The 17366-nt window shown below is 31.6% G+C and overlaps 1 long non-coding RNA gene across 1 annotated transcript; it reads left to right on the top strand.

Moving 5' to 3' along the window:
• Nucleotides 1-11563: 11563 nt before the first annotated feature.
• Nucleotides 11564-14410, top strand: LOC128282439 (uncharacterized). Its single transcript, XR_008272707.1, has 2 exons — nt 11564-13308; nt 14000-14410. It is a non-coding gene; the product is annotated as an uncharacterized LOC128282439 (long non-coding RNA).
• The last annotated feature ends 2956 nt before the right edge of the window (nt 14411-17366 follow it).

Genomic DNA, 17366 nt, shown 5'->3' with positions numbered 1-17366 from the left:
TGACATGCAAATCCTCCTATTTTGCACTACTATTTAGTTGGCCACTACAAATTAGCCTATAGCATTTTCAAACATTTTCACATAGGTCCTATTTCATAATTTCACTCACAAATGACAAAATCAAAGCATGAAATTTTGCCAACATTCACAGAATTCCCGAAAATTGGGGCGTTACACTATCGGTTGAGTGTTCCCTTGATTCGGACTAGGGATGTTGTCGTCGACTCTCCTACCCCACCACCATTCATACTCGGGGGTCATCATCGAGCCTGTGGTGAATCCTTTCATTCTTCGAGTTTGGTTCCATGCATCTGATATCTCACGAACTTTTTTCTTATAACCGTCATCCTTATAAGAGAACTCACATTGAACTAAACCTTGTGTCGCCGGTATGAACTGCCTCGACCGATACTGCCTTACAAGTAGCGGAGTATACCCAGAAGCTCCCCATATTCCAGCTAGAAGGACCCAGTCAAAATTACCTCACCTATATAAGATCTCGCTAGGGATCAACTACGGAGCCCTCCATTCAACATCCTCGACTCGCAAATTCTGGAGAATAGTTATCCATTTCTCCTCTGAGATGTCGTCTTGCCTCGATGTGGCCACTAATTCTCTTAATGGGGAATAATCCTTAGAGAATACCCAATAGGAGACCTTCTCTACTTTCCAAAAATGACTATGGAACCAAGCCAAAAGAAGCTGTGCACAACCAATAAATCTTCCCTCGCCCGCTCTTCGGCATGCATTCAAGGATTTGAAAGTCTCTACTAGGAATGCCGGGACAGGTGTGGTACCTTTGTCAAGCCGATCGAATAGATCCGAGACGGCTTCATCTATGTGTCCGAGTGCCTTAGGAAAGATGATCAAATCATAGAGGCTTAAGGCAAAAACGTCAACCCTTTTCTTTGAATCTGGGTGTGCAAGGATTAAGTCTCTCAAATTCCTCCAAGGAATACACTTACTATCCCCCTTTTGCTTGATGCGAGCTGCAACCCATTGTTCGCTCATCCCCGTGATATTTATTAATTTCTTCAAAAAGGGAGGGACGTTGACAGGTCTCGAATAGGCCCTATCGGCCTGAATATTTGGGCAATTAAGTAATGCCATGTATTCCTCCACAGTAGGCACTAAATCAACTCCTCCAAAGGTGAAGCAACTGTAAGCAGGGTTCCAAAACTGCGTGAGGGCCCGGAACAAGTACTTGCCCACCTTTACATCGAGCAAATAGCGTAAATCTCCGTAGTTACAGTAAAAGAGTTGCTTGACTTCGCCATTCCAACTATTCCATATATCCCTTAACTCTTGCAGGTCATTTTGAGTCACACTGATGCGAGTGAAATCCCACAACTCCGATTCATATCCCTCGGTCAAACTATCTTCTTTCTCTTGTTGCGTTCTCTCGGACAGCCACATTATCCTCCACTCTATCAAGAAATCCTTTTTCCATACTAAAACTCTCCTATCTAGTAACCGAACATGAATCAACACCCTTTTATGATGAGATGCCATGTGAAAACAACAAAACACAACAAGTCAGTATTATATACAAAGAATAGAATTCAAAGCAAATAAGGAATAAATAAGCACCTAATCGGGTAACCACTAGGGTTCGGTGTGGTTCTACCTAGGGTAGGCTCCTAGGGCTCATTACATGTGGTTCGGTTCTAAAGCAAAGGTACTTGAACCAGTAGATTCCTTGATCCTCACCCATTATAGGTTCATACGGATCGAGTTCGATTCAGGGGAATACATTTCCCTACGGCTATACAGAGATGAAAACCTTACGAAGACGCAGGTACGGATGTATCCCGAAAGCAATCCACTATCCTATACAGAGGTGAAGACCTCACGAAGGAGTAGTTTTTCACTTCCACTTAAGAGGGTGAAATTGACCAATAATGCGATGCGATATGCAAAGATACATCAAAGAATTAAACCACTTAAAACAAGCATATTATGAAGAAAGCTACGAAAATACCAGACAACATGCAATGCAGTAGATTTAAAACTGATTTTAAATTTTTGACAAAAGACAAAAAAAATCAATTTAAGGCTCGACTCTCGAAATCCCCAACGGAGTCGCTAAGCTGTCGAAACCAATTTTTGAAAAGAGGTTGACTTTGGTTTTGAAAACGAAAATTAAAACGAGAGTTGCCACCGACCTTTATTAGGTGTGATCGGATCACCTTTGTTCTAATAAAACATTTTAGTTTACTAAAACGGTGTTTTTGGTCTACGAAACTCGAGAGAATGGGTTCGGGAGTCGGTTACGTGCGAGGAAGGATTAGCACCCTAGTCACGCCCAAAATTGGTACTAAATTGATTAGTTAGTGTCTTAATTTCGATAGTTAAAAATCGAGAATGGATTTAAAATACGATTCTTTTTATTAACGTCGATTTTAAAAATGCTTGAGTTAGCTCAAAACGATTATTAAAGATTTTCTCGTCTCGAGATATAGGAGTATCACATCCCGTAAGTTAGGACACAATACCATGAACTCCCGAGCAGAAGTTTATCTTTAATTTTAATTAAAATTCCATGTATTTTAAAACTCGAAAGGATATTTGGCTATTTAGAACTAACAAGAAAATCGAAACCCCGTAAGTTAGGGCACAACCTCTCGATGTTCCAAAACGCGAAACATTGCCTTATTTTAAAATTTTTATTTTTGAATAATAGCGAATACGATACTTAAATGACGTACGTTATTTGTTTGGGTCAAGATACAACGATTTATTGGATAAATATAAAGAGACTTGGTTCATGGGCCGATGATATGAAATAAAAGTATAGTGCGACATGGAACAATGATACATGTATAAAATATTCCACAAGCGCATGGCAATAATATGAACACGAGTAAGCAAATGAACGTACATGCAATAGCAATAATCTCACAATATGCACTCTTTAAAACTAATCATTAATAATAAAAACAAATAAATTAAATAATACAATTAAAAATGTAATAAATAAATAGTTAAAATCAAACTAAAATAACAATTGCAAGATGAATTTTAAATGACCATGAATGAATTTAAAATAAATAATGTAAAATGAATTTAAAATAAATAACGTAAAAAGGTTAAAATCAACAATATGCAAAACGTTTTTCTTTTTCGAAAGAAAGAATGATATATACATATGAAGAACTTTTAAAATAGATAATATATATATACACAAGAGTATAAAACAGTGTATAAAAATTAAAGTAAATAATAATAGCAAAACATTTCAAAATAAGTAAATAGGGTTCAAAATAAGGTATATAAACAATTTAAAATAAGTAATAAAATGATTTTAAATAATACATAAATAAATCTAAGCTATAATATATAAGGTATAAAAGTTTTAAATGAATGATTTTAAAGAAAACACTTTCAAATGAATAATAAAAATTTCGAATATAATATGAAAGAAATTTAAAATAAAATATAATAAAATGATATATATATAAAACATAAAACGTTTTTATTTTAATGGAAATAAAGTAACCTATAAAACTTAAAAGGTAATATGTATGTATGTATATATATAAGCCTATAATAAATAATATACCAAATAATAATAATATGTAAAACAATTTAAATAAGACAAAGAAAAAAGAAATAAAAGATTTTAAACAGGGGGACCAAAGCAACAATCACGCAAACTTGCGGGGATAATTTTAAATGTAGAAAAATGCAAAATGGATGATTGAAACACGCAAGACAACAGAGGGACCTAAGTAGCAAATAGCCCATTCGGGCTTTGAAAATGACCCTCCATTTTACACTGCGTCGTTTCACCTTTTAAAGAAAACAAAAGGGTTTCTTCCTTTTGTAGGCAGATTTCTGCTGCTTATTTTTTAAAAGAACTCAGCCTCTCTACCCTCTTTTCTCTTCAGCTCAGCTAGGGTCCTAAACCCCTCATTGCCGCCCTCGGTGGTTTGTCACACCACCATTACAATCAGTGGCCGACGACAAGCGAAATAGGCTACCTAGCCTCTGTTCGTGGTGCCTTTGAAGGTCCCAAATCCCTCGGTCGAGTGCCCGAAAATAAAGGGACTTCCTAACCTCCCCTTTTGGGCTTAACTCCAATGGAGAAAGAAGTCTCCGACGACCGACCATGGGGGTTTTCCGGTAAGTTTTATTTCCCTTTTATTTTCGTAAGTGAAATAAAATAAAATAAAATAACTAAGAGAAACAAAAGCAAAAACAAGATAAAGAGACATAAATTTTCACACAAAATAAAAAAAACCACCTTTAAAACGAGTATTCTATTTTTTTGATTAGTTACCCTTTTAGTTTTTTTGTTTTTTGCTCTTTATTTCTCTACGCTCGCATGCTTCTTTCTCTGCTATTGTGCTTGTTTCAGATGTCAGACGACGCGTGGAGGGCGACTGATGGAGCAGCGTGCGAAAGCGCATTTAAGAGGCACGGGCAATGGTGAACGTTCCTAGGGTTCTGCTGATATTTTTTTGCATTAGATTGATAGTTTGGGTTGTATTTGTTATTGGGCTGATTGTGGTTTTAAGGTTTGGGCTAAAATTTGAGTTTGGGGTTTTTTATTGGGCTGTTTATTTTGGTTTGAAAATTTGGTTTTTATTTATTTTTGTTTTTGGTTTTGAGTTATGGGCATCGGGCAAATTTAGGCCCGTACATCTATATTACGACAAAACATAATTTAAAGGTTAATTAAGCTAATTTAAAGACAATGTTTGAATTGTTTTCAGTTTGGAAATGATATGTAAACTTTATTGAATGCATAAAAGTGAAAGAAATGTGAATGTAAATCAAATCGGTATAGTATGTTCATTTAGTTATTAATTAAGACAATATGCTTAACTGAATCAATTGGCATCACTAGTGTATTTTTTACATATATATTGTTGTATTATTTGAATATTTGCACAATTTACATGTGAATTAGTTAATATTTGCATTTGAAATTAGTTATAAGCAATTGATTCGGATTTTGTATTATAATGATTTGAATCATGGAAATAAAATTGAACTCTACTGCTTAACTAACCGCTATTGTGCATAAGCGTAAAAGCAACTAATTTTATTTAAAAAAAAACTATTCTAAAGAGCAGTTTTAACTGCAAGCATGCAGTTTTAGTTGTAATATTTATAGTTCCAATGGAACACGAAGTATTCCAATGGGTCGAACCCAAAATGAGTCAACGATTTAATGATTTCTATTCAATGAAGCATACAAGAAAAGAGTAGCTAGCTGCTCACAATGGATATTATTTTTGGTCATATTTTGAGGCATTGTTAGATTAGCCTTGAGCATAAGTGATTTATGTACATATTAATTTTGTGTTTTTATTTGGATTGGATTGGGCTTTGACTTGACTTGGATGTATTTAGGAAGCTATAAATTATTTCTAAGGGTTGCCTTGATGTTATGTGAGTATAACCCAAGCAAAGATGTATTTCAAGTATGAAATTTCATGGCTCTAAATGATCTTTTAAGTATTCTATGCATTCACTTGAGTACGAGGTGTGTTGGAGTGGTTTTAGACTGTTTTTAACTTAAATTTTCATCCCCGACATCAAGGTTTCAAAACCTTGCTTTTACATATCGACACATGGTAGTCAGAGAGCAATTTTTTGCTTCAAGAAACTTAAGTTTTAGAACATTCAAGTCAGTAGCTAAAAAGTTATAGTTCCAGGCTAAAGTATCAACATCTTTCCCCTAGATAGACATCATTGCACTATTTTGGTTGTTTTGAGCTCTTCAAAGCTCATATTTGATTTCAAACACCTTCAATCATGTACGCATCGATTCTAAATTATTTTAAAATATTTTCAAAACCTTTTAAATAGTCTCAAACTTAATTTAGTGGTGTTTTTTAAATTGTTCTAAAGAATAATCTTTTCAGATTTGCAAGTTATGAATGTTTTTTGCATGTGTTATTATAGCATCTTATATCCATACTGATCATTGGGATAGATAAAAGGTGTTACACCTAACATCCTTCATTATCTCAATGAAAAACTTATTTTTTTTTCCTGCCCAACGCCATCCTATGAAAATAGGATTTATTATGATCCCCATTTTGAATCCAGCCCTGAACCATTGTTTCCAGAGGATCCCTTTATCTTCCAGTAGAAGGTTGATGCTCACTTCCAACTTCTTAATCTTGACATCACGATCTTTATACGATAGGAAGCTGTACAAGTTATCTGGCTGATATTGGTTAGATTGAATTTTCTTCTAATATTACGAGTATTTATGTTCCACTTCAAATTTTGGTCGTAAGAAACAATGTCCTTCTAAATACTATGGAATTGAGACTTCTCTCCATGACCGCAACATCATGTCTCACGAATAATTTTATAAGACTCGCCATCCTTTTTCCCAAAACCTTTCATATTTGAACTCTTTTCTGCTTTGAGGCATCATTTATCTATGGTCCAACACAACACTCAACACACAATAATGTCCATTCCAACATTACTCAACACACAATAATGTTCATTCCAACATTTTTTTGCTTATAACTCTTGCAAAAAGGCTTGGGAAAAAATTATGTAGATGATGTTGAATGGGTATGGAGAGAAGAAAGGCCTAATGAAAATGAATGGGCAGATGAGATGTTTAATGTGATTCTGCCTTTTGATGCTTTCATGATGATGATATTAATTGTGTTTAATAATGATATCCAACTGAATTTTAAAAAAAAAAAAACTCTTGCAAAATGCCAAAATCAAGTTTTATAAATTTAAACGAAACCGTGATTTTTTTAACATTAGGTTAGTCGGTTGAATTGAAAATCGGTGGTTTGATCGATTTGATCATCGGTCCGATTCTGAAAATCATGAAAAATAGATTAATATATTTGGGCACAATTAACTTTCAAACATAAGAAAATTAATGCTGAAATTATTTTTGAACAAGATAAAAATCAGGCCAATAAACAATAACTTAAAAGTTCATAAGAAAATTAATGTTATTTAACAAAAGTTACTTAATTATGAAATCTATTAATTAATAAGGTATGACTTAAATATTTAGTTTTATAAAAATATTGTTTTCATAAATAAATATTTGGTACAGCTTTTAGAACTATTTAAATAATTGTTCATATATTTATCTTTGGTGACTTTTGGTGTATTGAATTTTAGGGATCTAAAGACACATACAACAAGTCCATATCTCGAATATGTAAAAACAATGTCATGAGAAGGATGAGCCCATGAGTTTGATATTGATCACGAATGTATTTAACTCTTTATTTTTTTTAAAAAAGTATGTGTTGATATTTAATTACGTGATATGAACTTTAATTTTTTAAATAATTTTATTATAAGTTATGATTATATCTGCTCTTTTTTATATAATATTTAGAACTATTTATAATCCCTACTCAATTTATAAATAGAAGAATAATACTCATATCCTCCTATATTAACAATAATACTCATACCAAACGAGCTATAACTTAATTGACACTTTTAAAGTTATTTTAAATATATAAAATAAATTTAAAAATTTTAACCATATTCATATTTGACTTTCAGATAACATAACTCCTAACTACAATCTAATAAACATTTTAAATCATGAAAGAATACTTGAGTCCAGATGGATATGCAGAGTCTTTATACAACACATGCAATCCTCGCATACATGTTATGATATATCTCGTGTTAAAAAATTCGATTTAAAAAATTATTTTCATTCACATCCAAAAATTAAAATTTTAAAATTGAGTCAATTTTTAATATATATAGTAATATTTTTTTTTCAAAAAATACATGTACCTTAAGCAAGACGGATCTCAAGTATTCATGGTTTTCAATCAAACGACCTTTTCCACTATTTTGTACTACGAATTACTTCGAGTGTAGACTTGAATAATCATGAACCAAACATAGAACTAGTAGAATTTTAATTCCCGAAAAATATAACTTATTCTTAAAAAAGTAAATTATCACTACTTTCTGGAAGAATAACAATATATCAAACCTATATAAAGCTTGTGTAAATAACTCTACCAGTATCATCTATTTATAGGGAGAGATAGGAGAATCTAAGTTGAATTAGTAGAACACAAATAATATTTATTTAATAGAAAATAATATTTTACTCTAAGTAGATGGGGATTGCGGCACACCCTAGTAAATAATACTAAGGATGCCGCCCCTCTCTTTTATGATGAGAGGATTTGGATCTCTCTTATATTTGTTCCAATTATATATATATATATATATATTTACTTTTAACTCAACACTTTAAATTTTAATTCAACCAAACATATATTTTCTATTTTCCAAAATAAGTATTATTTAATGAATTAATTTAATTAGATAAATTAATTTTCTAATTAAATAATTTTCTTAATCTAATTCTAATTTTATTAAAGTAATGACAACTTTATCGTAAAACAATCTATGAGGAAATATATTTAACTTTCATATTCAACAAATTCACAATAACTAATTAATTTAATTCTATTTTCAAACTTCAATTTTTAGTTAAATAATAATTTAAAAAACTTAAATTAGTTCTTAAGTCATTCCTATACTTAGTGAGAAAACACATTTATTTGTGAATGTAACTCATTTCTCAAACTTCATCATTTCCATCCATTTTTGTTCATTTGGTTCTACATGCAATTCATTTCTGGTTTCAACTAGCTAACGAATGGACCAATTAGACATATGTAATTAGGGCTCAAATAATTTATAATTAAGTTTCAGCTTTTCGCCTATTAATTTTAAACTTATTTAGTCACAAAGCCATTCCACTGTAGTATCGTGACTAAGTTCTCTCCAATTATATACCATTACAAAAGCTACTTAATCAGTGCTTGTTCAATGACTTTGTCATCAGTATGTTACTCTCATAAGATATTTTTAATCTCTTTAGGATGAATTCGTTCTCCCAATATGATCATCTTTTATCTCATAGTGACCATTACATCTTCCTTCATATAATTCAATTACTACCAAATAGTAATCAAGTCATTTATCACAAAGATAAATGACTCGTAGTCATATTTATTTTTCACTTATCATGTAATGTCGATAAGAGGATATCATTTACACATTTAGTTGGGCTATGAATTCCACTATTGTGGAATAATATTACATATTGTAAAAGTCGTATACCCAACACACCAACTTTTGGTTCCTTATCAATTTGAGCTCAGGCTTTTACGTATAGCAAAGTATATGAGTCACACATACATGATCCATCATCAACTCAGGATTAGGTATGTCACACTGTGAACGTAACAAATGAATAAATCCATAAACAGATCTAGGATCTATTCTACTTGGGTACTGTCCGATGTACTATAAGTTCAGTTAGTCACATCTATGTCTCTATCTTCTGAGAGTCATCTGTTCTGATGCCCAAGACAAAACATCTCCCCAATTGGACTTGATAGACGCCATATTAATCTTTCAATTAGTTTGGTTTTTTTTTATTAGACTAAGGACATATTTAGGTTTATCTACTAATACAAATTGTCTTTCCATATTACAATCTAACAATGCAATACTGCTTAGTATTAGTTAAATATTAGATAACTAGTGAATTGATATTTGCTTCCATTTTACTTTGCGTGTAAAAACATGAAGATAATATACAAAAGGTATTAATATAATTAATGGATATTATTAAACCAATTTATTTGAAAAATACAAATATATAAAACGAATATACTACACTTACAATACTAAATCCAACATCACGACACATTTATAAGGGCAAAACAATTTTGTACTATTCCTACTTATCAAAACCCAATATCTCCAATTGTGTATTTACTTGTTGTTATTCAGCAAGTGGCATTCCAAATTGTTTACAAGACTTTTTGTTAGATACTTAAGAATAAATTACTAATAAACCTAATGAAAGAGAAGTTAAAAACAACTTGGTTTCTACATTTCAACCTCTTTTAGAGCCTTGACTAGTGTCTGATGGACAATGCAAATATGTCATTGGGAAGTATTATTGATAGTGTTACCCATGCTTCAGCACACTCACATTAGATATATTTACTTGGTCATTAATTAGACCTTTTTTTTTTTGGTCTAATTGAAATGCTATAAGTTGGCACCAAATATCATATTTGAAGCTTCTCATATGCTAATTAGCTTTGTCTCTAGTTCTATTTTGCCTATTTATAACATTCCAAATGGGGAACTTGCATTTCATCATAATTAATTGAAAATGGCTCTTCTTATTGGTGGTGCCTTTTTTACTGTAGATTATATTCTCCTTGGCATAGTGTACTAAATAAGTTTCAACCAAAGGTTCATGTTTGGCATGGTTTTGAATGTATTCTCAAATACAATGGGTGAACAGAGTGGAGGCCCTAACACAAGTAAAGCAAGAAATAATGATGCTAAAGGAAATATGTTTACTAACCAACATAACAAGGATGATTTTCTAATTGACTATGATGCTAGGTTTTGGTTTTAAAAATAAAATCATATAGTGAGGATGATGTACATGAGCACAAACTATAATGTTTCGTCCTCTACAGCACATGGGAAAAAAGCTGGTGGGTAGTTTTGCAAGGAAAATAGTTGCAGATTTGTAGAATTGTTCACCAGTAAGATATTGTAGCCTTATGAATTGTTGGACATATTACACGTTGCTACGGATCCCTGTGTTCAGCCTGATACTATTGAATTCCCAAGTTGGGTTGAGTCTTTAGGTATTACTACAAATATTGCTACTGAGATTAAAAGCTTAGTTTTGTTATCTGGATCCTATCTATAAGCCTTGGAATCTGATCAATCTTAAAACAACCAACAATACTTGAGGCATTGTCCTTTAGCTAATTGATTGTTTATTCTGAAGGATGGTTTGTAAAATTTTGCAACATCAAGCTTGATGTTTCTGCGAAAAGTCTTAGTGACAATTTGCCTTCATTACTAAAAAGAATATGAATGTAGTGAAGATAATTTGTTGCTAAAAATATCTACAGGATGGATGTTTAAATATTTTACTCTTGAAAAAGTATATAAGAATGATGTATATAGTGATAGAAAATAAATTGTTTTGGGAATATCTATACTGCCAATTGTTTTAATGATTGCAAATGTAATGAGAAACAATGGATTAAATATTAACTACTTGATAAAAAGAAATTTGTTATTGAAAGTATCTATGGTGACAATAATTTTATTGACAAGCTAAAAATGCAAGATTTTTTTAATTCAATTATGAAAACTCAATTAAGTATGAAATTATATGAGCAGAGTTTTACTTTTAATAGAAGTGAAATTTTATCTATTCACTCAGTTACTTGATAGACATGCCTGACTAAAAATTAAATCATTATAAATTGATCCTCTTTTTACCTATTAGGGTTACACAAACAAGATTATAGCTTCTACCACTTAGGGTTTGTGTGATTAAAGGAGGAAGAGGTTAATAGAGAAAAATTAATTTATCTAGTGTTCTTCTTCGTCAAGCCTAATGGTCACTTCTAATTCCAAATAAGATATTTCTTAAACTTGTGATAATATCAGTATTGAAGTTTTGAAAGCCCATGCTCAGTTCATTCATTATGTGTTCGAAAATTAACTGGTTATGTTTCTTTTCTTTGCTCTGTTATTTATGTAGGTCTACAACAAGCTTTGAGGATGCAATTATGGGAAGCATGGGTCAAGTTGCGAAAGAAATGAATGAGCCCTGGATGTTGGTAGGGGATTTCAATGTAATTTTGTGTAGTGAGGAATGCAGAGGGGGTTCAGAATCCCACAGAGCAGACTTTAATCATTTCAATTCCTTTGTTTTTGAACATGGTCTTTATGATATGGGTTTTTATGGGCCGTTTTTCATATTGAATAGAGGGAATCTTTTTCAACATTTGGATCGAGGCCTTTGTAATGACCAATGGCAATCCTTCACACCAAATTTAGAGGGTGCGACACTTGCATAAGCTTAAATTGGACCATCGTCCGATACTTTATCGATCGATAAGGCGAAAATGGGGAGAGAAGATAGACTATTTCGTTTCCTCACTAGCTGGCTGATACACCTAGAGTTCAAGGATAGGGTGAAATAATTATGGTAAAAAAATGATGGAGTTGGGAATTTGGAGAATTTTACCCAATCAGTCTAAAATTAGAATAAAATGGTGTTTGGAAATATTTTTTCTAAGAAAAGATGAGCTATACGAGAATTAGAAAGGGTATAAAGAGCTTTAGAAAGGCGGAATATGACAAGGCTTAGAAATCAAGAAGCAGTTGTTCGTTTTGGGAATAGAGCATCTAGGATATCTAATTGAAGCTGCTATGGAGGAGGGAGTTAGGAACCTCTTTTTCTCTCTCGACTGGGACCAGGTATTTCACATCTTTTCTTTGCAGATGATCTGGTTCTCTTTTGCAAAGCTGATTGGAAAAATGTAGAGTACCTCCAACATGTTCTAATGACTTTCTATCATTTTTCTGGACATCGGGTTAATCGTCAAAAGACCCAGGTTTTTTTCTTAAACAATGTTACATAGGAAGAATCAACTAATTTATGTAACAGTCTTGGATTTACAAAGGTAAAGGATCTGGGTATGTTTTAGGTGTTCCTTTCTTTCACAATCGAGTTGGTATTGGGAAGTTTCAATTCAACTTGGATAAAGTTTGCACTCGACTTAATGGATGAGAGGCACAGAAACTATCTCTGGCAGATCGTCTAACATTGGTTAATGTTACTTGCTATTCCAAATTATTTCTTGTCAAGAACAAGAATTCCTAGCTCAGTTTGTAATGCAATTGAAAAACTAGCTCGTGGATTTTTATGGGGTTCAACATCTTGTATGTGGAAACTGTCACTTGTGAGTTGGGAGGATTGCTGCAAACCTCGGGCGTATAGGGGGATAGGTATTTAGAGATTACAAGACCAAAAAAAACTTTTTCTCATGAAGTTGGGGTTTAAACTAGTTACTAGTATAGAGGAGTTGTGGGTTTAGGTCTTGAGAAAGAAGTATAAAGTGCATGGATTACTGCCAATGGACATTCATCGTACTGGCTGCTCCTATAAATGGCGTTTTATAGCCAACATATGGAGTGAGGTGAAAAAGGGTATATATTGGGTTGTTGGTGATGGTAGGCTAGTGAATTTATGGAATGATGATTGGTTCCGGGACTTGGGTATTCTATGACACTATTACATTGGTCATGAGGCCCTTCCAGACTCACTTCGTGATTGTGATGTAGTGATAGAAGAGGCGTGGAATGTTCATTGGCTAGCTACGATTCTTCCACAAGTGATTGTTGAGCATATTTTGTCTTATATACCTTTATCGGCGAATGCAGACATGGATCACTTAAGTTGGAGATAGTTTTTAGAGGGTAAGTTCTTCGTTTCGAAATCCTATAAACATTTATTTTTTGATAACATTTCAGTTAGTATTATCAACGATGAAATGACATGGAAAGTTAGGGCACCGCAAAGGGTTCGAACCTTTCTTTGCTATTGGCTCGTGGTAGACTTCTAACAAATGAGGAACGAACTAGGCAATGTATGACGACTTTTCCTTTCTGCGATTGTTGTGGTTTGGACATTGAATCTATAATGCATGTAGTTAGGGATTGTGTCTTATCAAAAGTAATTTGGCAATCTATAGTACCTAGACAGCTCTTGAATGGTTTCTTTAGTTTACCTGTTGTTTAGTGGATTATTTGGAACATTAGTAATGAAGGTAAAATAGTGTTAAAAAATGGTTAATGGCCTACCTTATTTTCCATTGTGTGTTGGTTTCTTTGGAAGAACCGAAATGATTTTATTTTTACACAAACTAGTGGTAGTAGTCAGCCTCTGCTAACATCTGCGGAACCTTGGACGAGATCTTTATTTGGTACAGATGGGCCTCATAATTGGAGTTATACTTCAATGACTAAAGGTTGGTGGTAGCTTCCGCCTCATGGATGGATCAAGCTGAATGTGGATGATTCTATGTCAAGTACTAGGAGTAGTGAGAGAAGCAAATGGAGGATGGATGGGGGTTTTAAAATGGTAATAAGGTTGTTTGATATTTTTCAGGTTGAAGCTCGGGCACTACTCGAGGGCTTAAAGTTAGCTTGGGCAAAAGGATACTGCTAAGTGGAGATCGAGAGCAATAATGCTATACTGATTTCCGTTATACAGAATGGGTTAGCAGCACGCAACATTTACAGTGAAGTTTGACTTATACATGATTGGTGCTTTAAAGATTGGAATGTGACTTTCCGTCAGATTGTGAGAGACAACAATATGGTGGCAAATCGTCTTGCTAGAGAAGCTCAAGGCGGCATGAATGAATTATTCATTCATGTGAATCCACTAATATATGTGAGGAACTTACTTGAAGACGTCATCTGTCGTGCGACGAAAATTCTACCTGCTGTTGACTAAGTTTAATGTAATTAACCTTGACTAATTTTTCATATTTACCAAAAAAAAATTCATTCGGAATTATGAGCCTGATTGAAGAACATATGATTTTCGTATTGTGTTTACCATAAATCCATGCGATAAGAGCTGTCAAGTTTTATTAATTTTCAAAGTTTCATGCGGTTAAAATAAGTATTTATGGTATATGATAGAAATAACCTCACATCAATTGTTTAAGAATGTGAATTTACTTTATTTCTAAAGAATTGCGTTATTTTGCTTTTAAAGATTTACGTCTCGATTTCCTGACGTGTTCCATCTATCATTATGATTTGCACAATTTATGTTTCAGCTTTGATAGTAAGTATAGATTTTGAATTTGATGGATATATATATTTATATTATTATTTAAACATTTTATTGAATTGATATTGTCTTTAATCGGATTATCAGTTCAATTGTTAAATTATTTATAATATCTTTCCATAATAAAATTAAGTTATATTATGTAAAAGTAATTTAATGTTTTTAATTTAAAAATCAAATAAAAATATGCAAATGATGGGATTCAAATCTAAACTAATTTTATTAGCAAAACATTTAATTTACCACTCAACTAATATTTTATTTTAATATATTTATACATTTTAATTTTAATTATGCACACTTTATTCCTTTCATCAATTGTATATCTATACTATTTATTAAGCTCTTGACTGAGTTGGTGCTACTCTCAACCGGATCACCCACTTAATTAGAAAATTACATAAATATTATTTTGTAATTAAAAAAGTTATATTATTTGAAGGTATTTTAATCTTTTATTTTAACATAAGCCAATTAATATATAAATATAGTTGGATTTGAACCCACACCAATTGAATTATTAAAAATTTAAATTTGCTAATCAACCAAAACTTCATTTTAATTTATTTAATATAATTTTATTTTAATATAAATATTTTATTATTTCTATCAGTTGTATATATTAATAATGTTACTTTTAAACATACATCTATACTTTAAATTTGTGGTTTCTACATGCATATATGTTTGATAAATTTTTTAATATAAAAGAGCATCGACATTGATGACCAATATAAATATACATACCTTACCCTTACAACTTTTGGTTCTAGTTTAGGAAAGGCAACAACATGAATATTTATAATCTATACTATTATTTAACCTACTAATTGAGTTGGTGTCACCCTTAATCGAGTCACCAACTCGGTTAGAGAAATTATAAAAATTTTCTTTCATAATTAAAATAAATTATATTATTCGAGGGTATTTTAGTCTTTTACTTAAAAACAATAAAATATGCATATGATGATATTTGAACCAAAACCAATTACATTAGTAAAACATTTAATTTACTACTCAACTAAAATTTTATTTTAATATTTTCATATATTTTAATTTTATTATGTAAACTTTATTACTTCCAACAATTTTATATATATTAATAATGTATTTAATTGAGTAGGTGTCACAAGTTACTCGACGTCGACTCAAGATTGATGACAATATAGTGATAAACAATTTAATTTAATTTCTTAATTTTAATGTCGTATATATTTTATATGTTATTATTAATTAGTTTTAAATCATATTTTTATTTTTATTGTTTGCTATTTTTAAACATACATTTATATTTTATATTTGTGATTTCCACACGAATACATGTGTGATAGGATTTTTAGTATGTTTTATGAAATTGAATACTATTATACCTATTTTACATTTGATAGCATCAGTGTGTTTAATTTTGTTAAAAAATTAAGTATATTATATTATGTGGCTTTTAAGTATTTTATATAATTAATGAATTATATTTTGATATATAAATTTGAGGATATAACCGATCATGAGTATTTTATGTATTTTATATGAATGGGTATTAAAAATTTCATCTCCAAAAGTTGAAATTTTTAATTTGATATCTATATGATGTATATAATTTGTTAGTCACTAAACCGGTCAAATTAGAAATTTTTATAGATGCCAATTAAGTTATGTATGTAAATTGTTAATATTCATGTATACATAATTAATTAATTAAAGCCTTATGATGAAAAAGTGGATAGCTAATTTTCACTACTCATTAGAACTTTGAAATTTACTTAAAGGTAAATCATCTGCTCTATGAATAGTGAAAATTATGGTGACTGATAAATCATAAAAGTAACATGTTTTAATCTCATGCTAGGCATGTTTTTGGATGATTTATTATGTGAATGTGAATTAGTGAATTTGATGCTCTTAATCCTTTAAATTTATGTTTCTATACTTAGGTGAGCATAGAGAAGTGAAAGGAGGGAAAAACGGGTTGAAATCGGACAAAAAGAGTTGTTTTCCGGAACCACACGGCCTGGGCATTTCCACACAGGCTGGGCACACGCCCGTGTCGATTTCGAACCCTGCTTCTCTTTTACGCAGAAAAACCCAATTTTTAGGGTTTTTGAGCATTCTAAAGTTTATAAATACATATTAGAAGAGGACTAAAGGGAGCACGCAGAGTAGAACGAAGAAATTACTCGAAGAACGTTGTTGGAATCAACTTAGAAGCAGATCTCCTTCAAGATTGAAAATCTCCATTTAAATTTTCTTCGAATTTTTATTGGGTTTCTTATGTCTTGTTGTTATTCTAATTTTGAGATGTTTCTCTCCCAAATTATGATCTAAATTCCCTAGATACCTAGGGAAGATGAAACCTATGGATCTTATTATTTGATTTTCTGAATTACATGATAAATACTTGATTCTTAATCTCAATTATCTATGCTTATTTCTTACTTTAATATTTTCAGCATATTAATTCAAGTGTGATGTGCTTATTTCAGAGGAGTAAAAGTCCCTGTCTAAGAGTAGATATGGTATAATTGAGTGGAGTTGCATGCAATTCTAGAAATAGGACGACGTAAATCTACCAGATTAGAGTAGAATCTAATAAGGGAATTCATAGATCGAGTTAATGCAACAATAGGGGTTTTAATTAGAAAGAGATTTCAATTAATCAACCTAGAGTTAGTTG

The sequence above is a fragment of the Gossypium arboreum genome, chromosome 10 (assembly GCF_025698485.1).
Source record: "Gossypium arboreum isolate Shixiya-1 chromosome 10, ASM2569848v2, whole genome shotgun sequence".
In the NCBI taxonomy this organism is placed as follows: domain Eukaryota; kingdom Viridiplantae; phylum Streptophyta; class Magnoliopsida; order Malvales; family Malvaceae; genus Gossypium; species Gossypium arboreum.
This window is presented reverse-complemented; position numbering and strand designations above follow the sequence as displayed.